At 40.1% G+C, this 13,203-nt stretch overlaps 1 protein-coding gene across 3 annotated transcripts in view; it reads left to right on the top strand.

The window, feature by feature from the left end:
• The window catches only part of ZBTB7C (zinc finger and BTB domain containing 7C), a 315,346-nt gene that overhangs the window by 125,851 nt on the left and 176,292 nt on the right, over positions 1-13,203 (top strand). The gene's annotated exons all lie outside the window — the stretch shown is intronic.

The raw sequence follows: 13,203 nt of genomic DNA, 5'->3' as shown, positions 1-13,203 counted from the left end.
AATTTTACACAGGCATACCTTGCTTTATTTAAAGCGCCTCTTGGGTATTGCGTGTTTTACAAACTGAAGGCAAAGACCGTCCTCCAGTAAACAGATTACTCTTTATTTTGAGATTATGCCCTTTCTCTTTTGGGAGAGTTAAAGTATTCTGTCTTTTAGGAAAGAATAGTGATAGTAGATGGTTCGTGATGGGCAGAGAGTAGATAACACATGTTTTTTAATGTCTAACTAAGGACAACTGGCAACCCTGTGTCAGAACTCTTGTGCTGGCTTCCATTTCCTTCTTAATCAGAGGCGTTGAGTGCGATGCACAGGTGACACAGCCGTTCGGCACCCTCAGGACGACAGCATGTCCCTCCTATGTCCCAGTCTCCCCCATCGTCTCTCCCCCAGAGAGGTGGGTCTCACTCGTCTGGAAGCTCCAGCACGGGGTGCGCTCTGCCCTTTCCGTATTTTACTTTCTCATCTACAACGTCTGTCCTTCCACCTCCCTCCCGCATGTGGGGCTGAACTGAGATAACAGTGGAAGGTGCTTTGTGAGGGCCTCTGTGAGGGTACAGGGTTATGGGCTGCCCTTTCTGCTGTTCACAGGCACGAGCCTGTGGGGAGTGTCTGCCACATGGAGAAGCAGTTAGTCACAGTCCCCGTGTGAGCAGACCAGTGGCGGGGGCTAGCCAGGTTAAGGAGGGTGATGCCAGGGAGACTGTTGCCATGGCAACTTGGTGGTAGCCCTCCCTAGCTTCCCTAATCCCAACCCCTGCAGCCGGCTTTTTCCAAGCACCACTTTCTGGCACATGCAAAAGCTGTTTTTCCACCTCTGTGAAACCAGGATTGTGCCTGACAGCTGGAACCCAACCACTCAGAAGACCCCAGAAGGTCCTTCATCACGCTGAGCATGGGGAGTGGGGCGAGCCTAGCCGGACGCGCGAGGATGTGCTGTGTGACACAGAGCCAGCTGTGTGAAATGACATGCGGCGAGTGCTCCTTCCTTTGTTTCTCTCTGATTTCTCCCAGTTTTTTTTTTTTTTTTTTTTTTTTACAAAGGCGATTTGATTCTGTGGTCATTTTAAACAATGAGCAACTCAGTCTTCTCCGCCCCATGATTACAGCCCAGGCTTTGACGGTAATTGATGTTAGCCAGGCTGGCTAATGTTATATCTGACAAAGATGGGCTCATTAACCGACTGTAGGGACGTCACCCACACACTGGAGGTATTAACAATCGCCCAGCCCGAAGGGGTGCTGATTCAGCAGCAGATTCTGTTCCTACCTTCAGGACGGAATCCCAGCAGTGGGATTACTAGGTGACAGGGCACGGATATCTCTGTGGGGTTGATGTGTTTTGCTAAATATTTTCCCCCAAACGTCGCACCAGGTCTTAATGTCGTTAGCCATTCATGAATGTTCTCACTTCTCCACAGTCCTCCTAGCATTCGATTTATTGATTCCATTTTTATGCTATTTATAGGTATAAAATTGTACATTGTGGCCTTACTTTGCCTTTAAGGGGGCGTGAGTGGTTAATTTGCACATCGCCGATTACTGATTTATTCTATATGTTGGGTTTTTATTTGTATTTCCTCCTGTGTATTGTCCGTTTACGTCCTTTGCTTTTTTTGGCCGAGTTCTTTTTAGCCGCATTATTGTCACCCAGGAGCCCCATGGACTGAAGACATACAGTTCCCCGGTTCCTAGAGAACCGGTACCCCCACACTGCTCACCCCCTCAGGGCTCTGCTGCGGCAGGTGGAGGGGGTTGGGTGAGGGCAGGTAGTCATTTTAAGGGTGCCATAGAGCTCAGCTACGTGCGTTCATTAAGTCCATTTTTGAAGGTCTTTTATTCTTTCATCTGAAAAAAAAAGAGAAAGGACAAGTAGGTTACCTCTGAGTCTGTTCCAGTCCCCTAATCCTTAGCTCTGGTGACTCTGGGCAGGTGCAGAGATGAACACAGCATGATGCTGCCCTCAGGGTGCTGGTGACCACAAGCCAGAGGATGCACAAACATATTATATCACTGCCCATATGAGCTGCCCTAGCTGGTGCCATGTCAGTGTTACTGTTTGCAAGGGTACCGTGAACCCAGAGGACAGAGAGCAACGTGTGAGCAATAGCAGTCTGGGGCATGGAGGACAGCCCCGAAGAATGGGTAACATTTAGCCAGATGGAGAGACAAGCAGGTCTTTCTGGGTGGGGGAAAGTATCCTCCAAGCTCTGCTGTTTCTGAGATGATGGGGAATCAAGGCAGGCCAGGGCACAGGGTCCCACGGGAGCTGGAGCAACTCTAGGCCAGGGAAGAAGAGTGGGCCAGGCTAGGTGGAGGGGGAGTATGAGTAGGGCACAGAAGGCTTTCCGGTGGTGGGATCACAAAGTGACAGGGTGTTGTAGGAGGATTGGAAAGGCACTGCCAAGGTAGATACAAGGTGAATGGCTCTCCAGAGAGACCAGCGGAGGCTCTAGGCTGGTAGCTTCTACGTCAGCAGATACCGGCTGCTATCAAGCTCCATGAGTGGTCCAGGATGTGCTCTGTGGGCTTGGGCTTGGTCAAGCCTGAAACTGCCTCAGTCTGGCCCCACGTCTCTAGAAACAAAAGGCAGTGGCATGCAGTGAGACCGACCTTGTATCTTCCAGTGTGTACCTATGCTGGGTTGCTGGTTATTTGTTAGTAGATCCCTATCTGTGTGATATATCCAAGAAAAAAAGAAGTCTGAGTAATGTTTTTGTGTGTGCTGGTAATTTTTTGGATCTGTATTCATCAAGTGGATCCATAGGGCTCACCCTGAGATAATACCTTTCTAACGGTGCCATTTTCTTAGCATTTTTACACGATCTGACTTTTAAATGATCGTTGATTTTATATACTGCCTGATGTTTCTCTCAGAAGGTTTCTTGTGGGTAAGCCTCTCCTCCTCGGTGAGAGAGTAAGCTCTCTGAGGGCAGGTCAATAAGGCTTATCCATAGGGTGGAGATGCAGCAAGCGTTCAAGACACACCTGTTGCTTGATTATGGGCTACATCTCAGGTGTCTCATCCTTCAACTTCACTAACCCACTGAGGGACCAGAAGCATGATGTGACAGAATGGACCATGAGGCAGGAGCCAGGGCCCACATCTAGCTCTGCCCTTCTTGAGTGGTACAGCCTCGAGCTGGTCATTTTATCCTCCTGAGCTTCAATTTTTCAACTTTAACTGAGAGGATCACTGTAAAATGGGAGTAAGGCTATCTCAGCTTCTTTTCCTTCCATGTTCTTTCACATGCTCATGGGACTTTCCAGGGTTAGGAATCCTAGAACGTTCTGAAGGATAGAGAAAATCACCTTTATTCTTTCTGGCTCTACTGCTTTGCTTCCATTCATTGACTCTAAGGTGGCATCCGTCCAAGGTATTCTGTCCATACACACCTTCTCCCCCTGGGTGCAGGAAATAGACCTGGATGAGATTCGGAAGACTCAGAGTGGCCACATCCCCAAAGTGCCTTTTCATGATGACCGCATTCTACTTAAGGGAGTGTTTGGGGAAGCCCTGGGAACCCACGCTTAAGCCCCCTGGCACTCACTGTCCAGGCGGAAGTGGCAATGAGAGCTTGGGGCCTGTTTGTCAGCCTGCAGTTCCTGATGTGAGGGACCGTGATGCAGTGAGTGGCTCCAAAAAGAAGACTCCAAGCCAAACCCCTGTTGGGGAGTCTAGGGTGGGAGTACGAGGCATCCTTCAGATGAACTCTTATTTTGCAAAACATTGTCCTCTGAGAAAACGGCTCTGTGAAGCCTGTGACTTAGTGCTGTCTTTTCCACATAGCACTTTCTGGCAGCTCTGGGCCGTTATTATACACTACGGCAATAATCATCACCACGATAATAACAACACTGCATTTGTTCAGTCTCTTAACTTGGAAATAAATAAGACAGCTGATCCAGTGTGAGCTCCAGCTCTAGTCTCTCTACCCCATCATCACTTAATAATGATTATGGAGGTCCCCCTGGGCAAACGGCGCCCTGCCCAGCACTCCAGATATTAAATCCACCTAGAAGCAGGGTATAATAATGCTGACCCCGCAGGGATATTCCAAGAATTAATTCCTGCGGGCTCTCCATTCCGCTCTTCTCCAACACATTCAATCTTAGGAACCCAAGGGTTGGTGACGTTTATACCATGAATTAAGACATTCTGCTGTTGCCCCTGGAACTCTTCATTACAATCCTGAGTCGATCAATGGCAAAGAGGAATACTATTTATTAGTTAAGTGGATGCTATTGAATTCTTAATTTAAGTGCCTTTTAATTCAGTGTTTCACTTGCCGTCCTTCATTTTGCCCATTCCTACAAATTTGCCCACTAAAAGCCCAGTGTGAGGTCACGCTGCCGCCTTTTATCATAATTTTGTTTTTCTGAAGAACGGTTTTCAGCTGGGAAGAAGGCAGAGATTCTCAGAGTGGGCAGAGAAGCCAGACATCCAGGTCTAGAATAGGCTTCTCTGCTATCTGCTGGGAGGAAGTAGGCGATCAGGGAGGGTGAGTCAGTCAAAACTGCCTTCCAGATAAGATCCTACAGCTCATTTGGCCTTCACTGGTGTTTCTTGCTTTGGTTTGACTGGCTTGAAAATTTTGCTGCACTTCTCCCACCCAGATGTGAGTCACAGAGATAGTAAGTGGGAGGCGCGGAATGTCCCCCCGACGAGAAGGAGGCCAGACGCGCTCCTGCATAGTGGCTACTGGCGTCTGGCTTGACTCTCTTTTGCTGGATAGCCAGTGGTAGCTCATGATAGCCGCTCCCCACTGCAGCATGCGCTGTTTTTTTTTAATAGCTTTATTAAGTTATAATTGCAATATAATAAACTACACTTGTTAAAGTGTGCAATTTGATAAGTTTTGACTTATGTAGACCTGTGAAATCAGCGTCATGAGGAAAATGAACAAATCCTTCACCCTCGTACCCCTTTGTAATTATATGCCCCCCATTTATTCCCATCCCCAGGGAGCAGGGGATGCTGTAGGATGGATTTGCTTTCTGTCACTACACATTATTTATGTTTTCTAGAATTTTATATAAATAGAATAATACAATACATACTCTTTTTATCTGATTTCTTTCAGGCAATGCAATTATCTTTATATTGCAACGTGTATCAATAGTTTATTCATTTTTCTTGCTGAGTAGTATTCTATTGCGTGGGTATATTACAGTTGTTTATCCACTCACCTGATGGACACTTGGCTATCACAGATGAAGTTGCTGTGAACATCCATGTATGAATCTTTGTGTAGACATATGTGTTCGTTTCTCTTGGAGAGAGAGAGTAGAATGACTGGATTACCAGGTAGGTATATCCTTAATGTTTTAAGAACTGCCACACTGTTTTCCAAAGTGGTCATACCATTTGCCACTCCCTCCAGAAGTTTATGAGCGCTCTAGTCATCCCACATCCTCCTCAACACCTGGTATGCTCAGTTTTCTTCATGTTAACCATTTTAATTGTTGTGTAGTGATATCTCATTGTGGCTTTAATTTGTATTTCCCTTTTAACCGATGATATTGATCATTTTTCTTGTGTTTATTTGACATTCACATCGCTATAGCTACTCTAGCTTTTCTTTTGATCTAATCTGCTGTCAAATCTATCCAGTATGTCTTTTTCAATCTTTTTATCTTCATCTATTTCTTTATATTTAAAGTGGGTTTATATAGGCAGCATATAACTGAGTCTTCCTTTTTTAATCCATCTAAGATTCTCTGCCTTTTAATTATGCTTTGTGGAACGCTTATGTTTAATGTAATTATTGATGGTTAAGTTTAAAATCTATTATCTTTTTCTTTGTTTTCTATTCAGCCTATCTCTTGTGTCATTTTTCCTACTTTCCATTGGATTACCTTTTTATGATTCTCTTTTATCTTCTTTGTTAACTTATTTTCTATAACTCTTTGCTTTGTTATTTTAATGGTTGCTTTCAGGTTAATAGTATAAATCTTTACCATCCCAGTCAATCTTCAAAGTATACTATATCACTTCATGTATAAGTCTACGAACTTTACAGCAGAACATTTCCGTTTCTCCTCCATTTCTCCTTCCATTTCTTCTAAAAAAGCTTTCTGGCCTTGATGCTAATGTTGTCATACATTGTTACTTTCACATATATCATATTTCCTATACTACATTGCTATTATTTTTTGTATAGATACTCAAGTATCTTTTAAAATACAGCTCAAAATGTAATGACCGTTTCTGGCACTATCTTTGCCTTGTGTAGGTCCATTTTCTGCCTTGCCTTGTTTCGTCCTGCTTGACGAATGTCCTTTGGCATTTCTTGTGGTGTGGGTGTGCTGGTTATGTTTTTTTTTCAACTTTCATATGTCTGAAAAAGTCTTTATTTCACCTTTGCTTTTGAAAGATATTTTCTCCATGTGGAAAGTTCTAGGCCGATAATTTTTTCTTTTGGTGCGTTAAAGATATCGTTCCACTGTCTTTTTGCCTGCATTATTTTTTATGAAAAACTTGCTATAATTCTTATATTCGTTGCTCTGAATGTAACGTGTCTTTCATCTCTGGATCTTTTAAGATTTTTCTCTTTATTATGGGTTTTGAATAGTTTGATTATGATATGTCTTGGTGTGCTTTTCTTCATAATTCTTGTGTTTCAGGTTTGTTGAGATTTTGGATCTGTGGATTTATAGTTTTTGTTTTGTTTTTAAATCAAGTTTAGTGATTTTCTGGCTATTTTTTTCAAATACTTTTTCATCTCTCCTTTCCTTTAGGGACTCTAAGTGTGTGTGTGTGTGTGTGTGTGTGTGTGTGTGTGTGTGTGTGTGTGTGTGTGTGTGGAGGGAGAGAGAGAGAGAGAGAGAGAGAGAGCGCTGCTTGAAGTTATCCCCACAGGACAGTGATGCTCTCTCTATTCATTGTTTTTCATTCTATTTTTCTGTTTCTTTTTTTTTTTAAGGTAGCTTCTATTGCTCTGTATTCAAAATCTCTGTTCTTCATCTTTTTTTTTTTACAAGATCTAATCTGCTGTCAAATCTATCCAGTATATATTTTTTTATATTAGACATTGTAATTTTCATCTCTAGAAGTTTGATTTTGGTCTTTTTTATATTTTAACGTTGTGAACATATGGAATACAGTTAAATAACTGTTTCATTGTCATTTGCTAAATCTAACTTCCGTGTTAGTTCTGGATCCATTTGGATTGATTGCTTTTTCCCCCTCTTTATTACGTGCCATATTTTCCTGCTTCTTTTAATACCTGGTAATTCTTGATTGGAAATCAAGATTTATGAGTTTTATCTTATTGTATGCTGGATATTTTTGTATTCCTTTAAATATTCTTGAACTTTGTTCTGGGACTCAATCAAGTTATTGAGAATATTTTAATCCTACTGGACCTTACTTTTCAGATTGCTGGGATAGGACCAAATCTGTGTATAGCCCAGGAGTAATTGTTTTTCATTATAGTGTTAAGACCTTTCTGAGTAACTAATGCCCTGTGAGTTTTGAGGTTTTTCAGTCTGGCCAGTGGGAACAGCACTATTCCTCCTGCACGTGAGTGTCAAATGCTGCTGTTCCCTCTAGTTTTGGGGGGTGGTTCTGCCCCTGGCTTTGGATGTGTTTCATCACATGTGTGCATTGATTAGTACCCTGATGACTACTTGCATGGAAGTCTCTGCAGGTCTCTGGGGTTCTCTGTGCAACAACTCCTCTCTCTGGTACTTCATCCTATGAGCTCTAACTGCCTTGGTCTTCCTGGACTATCAGTTCTGTCTCCTCAGCTCAGGGAGAGTACCACACTCTACCTCAGTCCCACCTTCCTGCTCTTTGGCCTGGATACTCTCGCAAGGGTATAACTGGGGCAATTGTAGGGCCCGTATAATTTTTTCTCAAAGGCTAGATAGAGGAAGTGACTTTCCCAGGGTCACATAGAGAGTCAGCGGCAAGGGAAGAAATAAAATGTTTTGAGGTCTAAATGTACCTGACACTGTATTACACTCTCTTTACAAGTTGTCCCAACTCATGACACCTCTACAATGCATTATTATCTCATACTATGATGAGGAAATGCAAGTTCAGGAAGGTGAAGACACTTTCCCCAAGCCACATAGATCAAAACAAGTTTTGAAACTATAGTTGAATCCATACCCGGTAATACTTTATAATAGAGTGTTTTCATTCTTCTAGATAAAAAGTGTTCTTCTTGATTGTTTTTAGTGTTTTTTTTTCATTACTTTATTATCTTAACAAATAGTTATTGGCTGTCTTTTATGTATTGATTACAATGTTAAGTTCTGGATAAAAATATGGGGAAAAACAAGTATGGTCCCTGCCTCCCATGGTCCTTACTCTAGTATGAAAATTAGAAAAGAATGCAAATAAATGCTTTAAACTATTTTATGTGCTATAATAGATTGCTTAAAACTTTTCATACATTTTACTTTTAAACATGTGTCAAGGTTTTAGTTCAAGCAGGTCACAAGCAAAGAAGGTGAAGCAAGCCAATTCTATATTGTTCCACAGCAAAAAAATTATAAGAAAACAGAATGATTAAGTTATCACTGTTAGACTGGATACAAGAAAAAGGATTGTTTCCAGATCATTAGATTCTGACTGACATTCAACTGAGTGGGTGGGTAACTGGCTTCCCAGAACAGGTCTTAATCTCATTAAAGTTTATCAGAAAATTGCTTAAACATTTTATCAGCTCTAATTTCTTCCCAGAAGGAGGTTGGGAATTACATCATGCAAAAAGGTTCTGTCTCACACCAGGTTTGGAGCTGTGTTTCTTTATTAGGAATGTGTGCAGAATGGAGTAGAGAGAAGAGATGGGGCAACAACACCGTGATATTTAGCCCCGTGTAAGGGTCTGTTATATGGCAGGCACTGTTTCTTTGCTTGGCAGATATTCACCCATTTAATTTTTGTATAGCACTCCGAGGTGGGGGCTTTCATAAGCCTCATTTTACAGAGGAGACAAGGGAGGTACAGAGTTTAAGTAACTTTCTTAACTTCTCACAACTAGGATGTGGTAGAAAGGTCAGGTAAGTATCATAAGAAAGGTTGAGGAATCTGTTCTCCAGTTGGATAATGGGGAGAAAAGCATTGTGGGCAGGCTGGACCTCTACCCCACTCTGTGCCATCAAGCCATGCTTGTCATTGGGGGTACAGAGGTTCTGGGCTAGTGCGTCTACTTGCCTCCAATGCTCGATGACCAGGAAATCCATTTGGGCTTGTGTCTTTGGCTATAGAGGTGGCTGACTCACCTCCCATCCATGTGTTCTGGTTTGGGAAGAGTAGAGACCTCCCTCCACCTAGAAGCTTTCCAAGATAGCTATAAGCAAAGCTTCTTGCCAAGGCAAAGCCACATTAGCCCAGCAGGCCATGAACAGGCAGCTTGAGTTGTGAAAAGAGTCATTTTTGCTCTAGCCTCAATGTTGTTTTGGTCATTTGTTTGTTCGACATATTTCTGCATCTTTGCTACTAAGTACCACAGAGAGGGAGTGTTGAAAGTGGTGGTGAGAGGAGTCCTATTAGTATAGTGTAAATACAGTAGAGATGATAAAGGTTTACAGGGACACACACAAATTGGTAGTTTGTGCAGTGTTATTTCAGGCACAGGAAGAGCCTTTCAGAATCTAACTTGTTAGAAATTACAGGAGCTTCTGGGTGGAAATTTAAAGAGAACGTTTAAAACATAATATTTCTTATAAGTCACGATTAAATTCCACTAACCTCAATCCAACCAGTATATTATTTTTACATATTATCTTCTAAATGTATATATATGCTGGGTGTTTTGCTCATGATACGTACTGACTACTTTGTATTCTGCTTGTTTTCAATGACCAGTGGATCATAAACATTTTTCATGTTTCTGCATAATTATCATTTTAATGGCCACATAATATTCCATTGTGCTGAGGTATTGTAATTTATTAAACCATTCTCCTTAATGTTAGCCATTTATGTTTTCAGTCTGGGGCTTTTATAGATAACACTGCAGTGAGCATCTTCTTATAAATAGCTTTTTGCTGCTGTTGAATTTCCATAGGAATAATTCCAAATAGAGGAATTACTGGTAAAGGACACAGACATCTATATGGCTCTTTCTCTATATTGCTGAATTGCTTTCCAAAAATATTGTTTCATACGATGTCATCACTCTGGAGTGAATCTACTAGTTTCATCTCAACTTCAATAGCATTTAGCAAAAAATAAAAAATAAATAAAAATAAATATATATATGTATGTATGAATATACAAGTTTGTTAAAATGTTATCCCAATTTGCTTTAATTTATATTCTTTTGTTTACTAGTGAAGATTACTATCTCCAGGTGTTTGTTTATAATGTATTGAAATATCTGTGAATTATCTGTTCATTTATCTATTACGATCTTGGTGTTTTTCTCACAAATTTAAATGAGCCCTTTATACAGTATAAATGTTAATCATTTTTGTCCTGTTGATTCAGATATTTGTCCTAGTTTGTTGTCCTCTTTAATTTTCATTTTCTTTATAGAGAAGCTTTATATTGTTATATATAGGAATTGTCAATCTCTTCATCTTTGAGTACTTTTTATTTTAACAAAGAAGAGAAAGTAATTCCTCTATAGATTTTTTGAATATTTTATATGGCTTTCATTTAATCATTTATTCAGCACAGAGTTATCTAGTCCTTTTCGTGGGCCAGATATCCTTATAGGCTCCAAAGATACAAAATTCCCATTTTCTTGGAGTTTATATTCTAGTGAGAAGAGCACCAATAAGCAAATATATAACTAATATGTCAGTAGCAATAAATCTTATACAGAAAAAATAAAGAATGACAAGGGAAAGATTTAGGGCTCAGGAAAGGCCTCTCACAGAGCGACATTTGAGATAGAGAGGATTCCTAGCAATGGGTATTTGAACAGAGACCTGATTAAGGTGGCAGAGGCAACAGCGAGTGGAAAGGCCCTGAGATGGGTAGCATATGGCATCCTGAGGAAGTGAGGAAGCCCTGTGTTTGGAGTGGAGCAGACAGGGTGGAGAATAGGGGAAAATGAGGTCGTCATCAGATAGCACGGGCCCCTTGTAAGGACACTGCATTTAATCCCACTGAGAAGAGAAGGCGTTGGAGTTGAGAAAGTATGAGGGAGACGTAACCTGTTCCACTTTAACAGAATCACTAGATATTTTTACACCTGAATCATTTTGGCTGATTTAATTTTCTAGGTATATAATCATATCATAGACAAGCAATATTTTTATCTCTTGATTTCAGTATTTCCCTTACATTATCTCTATGTCATTTTCGACAGGAATTTTGAAGACAATGTTAAATGATTATATTTTTATTAATGATTTCAATAATGATAATAGCAGGCATCTTTATATGTTCTGGAATTCAGAAGAGTTATCACTAATTTAGTTTAAATATGGAGGCTCTGTGTTATCAACAGAAATTCTTTTTATTCTAGGTCTTAAAGTTTTATTAGAAATGATTGTTGAATTCTATAAAATACCTTTTAAATATGCATTAAAATTATAACATGCTTTTCCTATTTAACATCCTGATACATTGTAACATATTAATAGAACTCTTGTATGAAGCAATTCTTGCTTGTAGCCCTAGGGTAACCCTACTTGTCATGGTATAATTTGAATGTATTGAATATATTTCTGTTCTTTTAAGATTGTACTATCCATGCTGATAGTCAGTTAAGGCTGGCGCCCTCCATTTATGCATGGTCCTGGCCCTGACTGTAGTCGCGGGAGCCGTGGGACAGAGGTGGCCAGCAGAGGCCGGGGCAGCGGAGGCACCTGATGATGTTGCCTTCAGCACACACCCTCGAGCGAGACATGGTTTCTCATCCTTTTAACTTTAACTTTATTTTTAACTTTTTAAAAATACATTTGTCCATAGTGTAAAGAATCAAATAGTTCAATATAACTTATTAAAAAAAAAGAGCAGCCCTCTCCTCATGCCATCTCATTTCCCATTTGCCGGAGACAACCATTTTTTTTAGCTGCTTTTCTTTTCACATTTTAATTTCTCTATCTTCAAGTAATATACTGATACTTTTTTATTTTCCTATTTTAAATATTATTATTTATTGACTTTCCACTATGGAAGATGACAATTTAGCTCCCTTTATCCTAGATCCATACCAGAAACACAGACTTCCTGTATCCCCGCCCTTATATTATAACTGTAGTTAGATCAGTATGTACTGTTTACATTATTGTAATCATGTACGCTGGTCACACCTGAGCTATGTATTATACTATATGATTCCTTTCGGACTTTTTGTTTTCCTTGGAGTTAATAATTATCTTTGGTTTTACTTACATATTTGGTTAGTTTTCTATGAATTTATCATGAATTCAGCCCCAAATCTTCCTTTAATTAGGTAAATGTCTTCCCAAAACATCAAGCAATTTATCAGTTTCAACTTCTGCGGAAATCTCTCTGCAGACTTCAGTCAGGCCTATTCCGTTCTTGTCTGGTCATTATCTGCTGCGTTGCTGTCAGTGTGGAATACCATTCACCATCATTTCAAGAATTCCCTTTCTCTCTCTTTTGTTTGGAACTTCTGTTTTCTGGATCCAGTATCTTCTTTTTTTGGTTTGCTTTCTTGTTTTGAAGGTGTACATCCTCCGGCAGCTTGAGACATTTCCTTCCTCTCTCCCTCCATTTTATTCATTTTAATTTTTTATTCTTAAATAGATCTCATAGAAAAGTGTATAAAATATGTACATACAGTTTACAGGGCAAACACCCAAGTAACCACCATCTGTGTCAAAAACCCCTAGAAATTCCTTTCTTCTCTTGAGTAAAAACTATTAACCTTATTTTTTATGGTAATAATTTCCTTGCTTTTCTTTTCCCAACTGTGTTTTCATTTTTATCATTTAGATTTGCCTGGTTTTGAGCCTGATAAAAATGGAATTATTATATATGCATTCTTTTAGGTCTTATTTTTCACTTAACATTAGGTTAGTTAAAATCATCCATTAGGTTGTGTGTAGTTATAGCTCATTTTCATTACTATATTCTAAATGTAAAGGATATATACTTTTTTATTGCTTCTATTCTTGATTGGATTATTAGTTATTTACAGTATGGGACAAACACAGACAAACTGCTATAAATCTTCTTGGCACGGAGCCATGTGATACACATTGCTATAGAGCATAAAGCTAGGGGTAGAATTATGTATCACAGAGTACACCTTCTTCCTTTTT

This window comes from Rousettus aegyptiacus, unplaced genomic scaffold, assembly GCF_014176215.1.
Source record: "Rousettus aegyptiacus isolate mRouAeg1 unplaced genomic scaffold, mRouAeg1.p scaffold_m13_p_12, whole genome shotgun sequence".
NCBI classification, from domain to species: domain Eukaryota; kingdom Metazoa; phylum Chordata; class Mammalia; order Chiroptera; family Pteropodidae; genus Rousettus; species Rousettus aegyptiacus.
The sequence above is the reverse complement of the archived record's forward strand: the minus strand, read 5'-3'. Positions and strand labels throughout refer to the sequence as shown.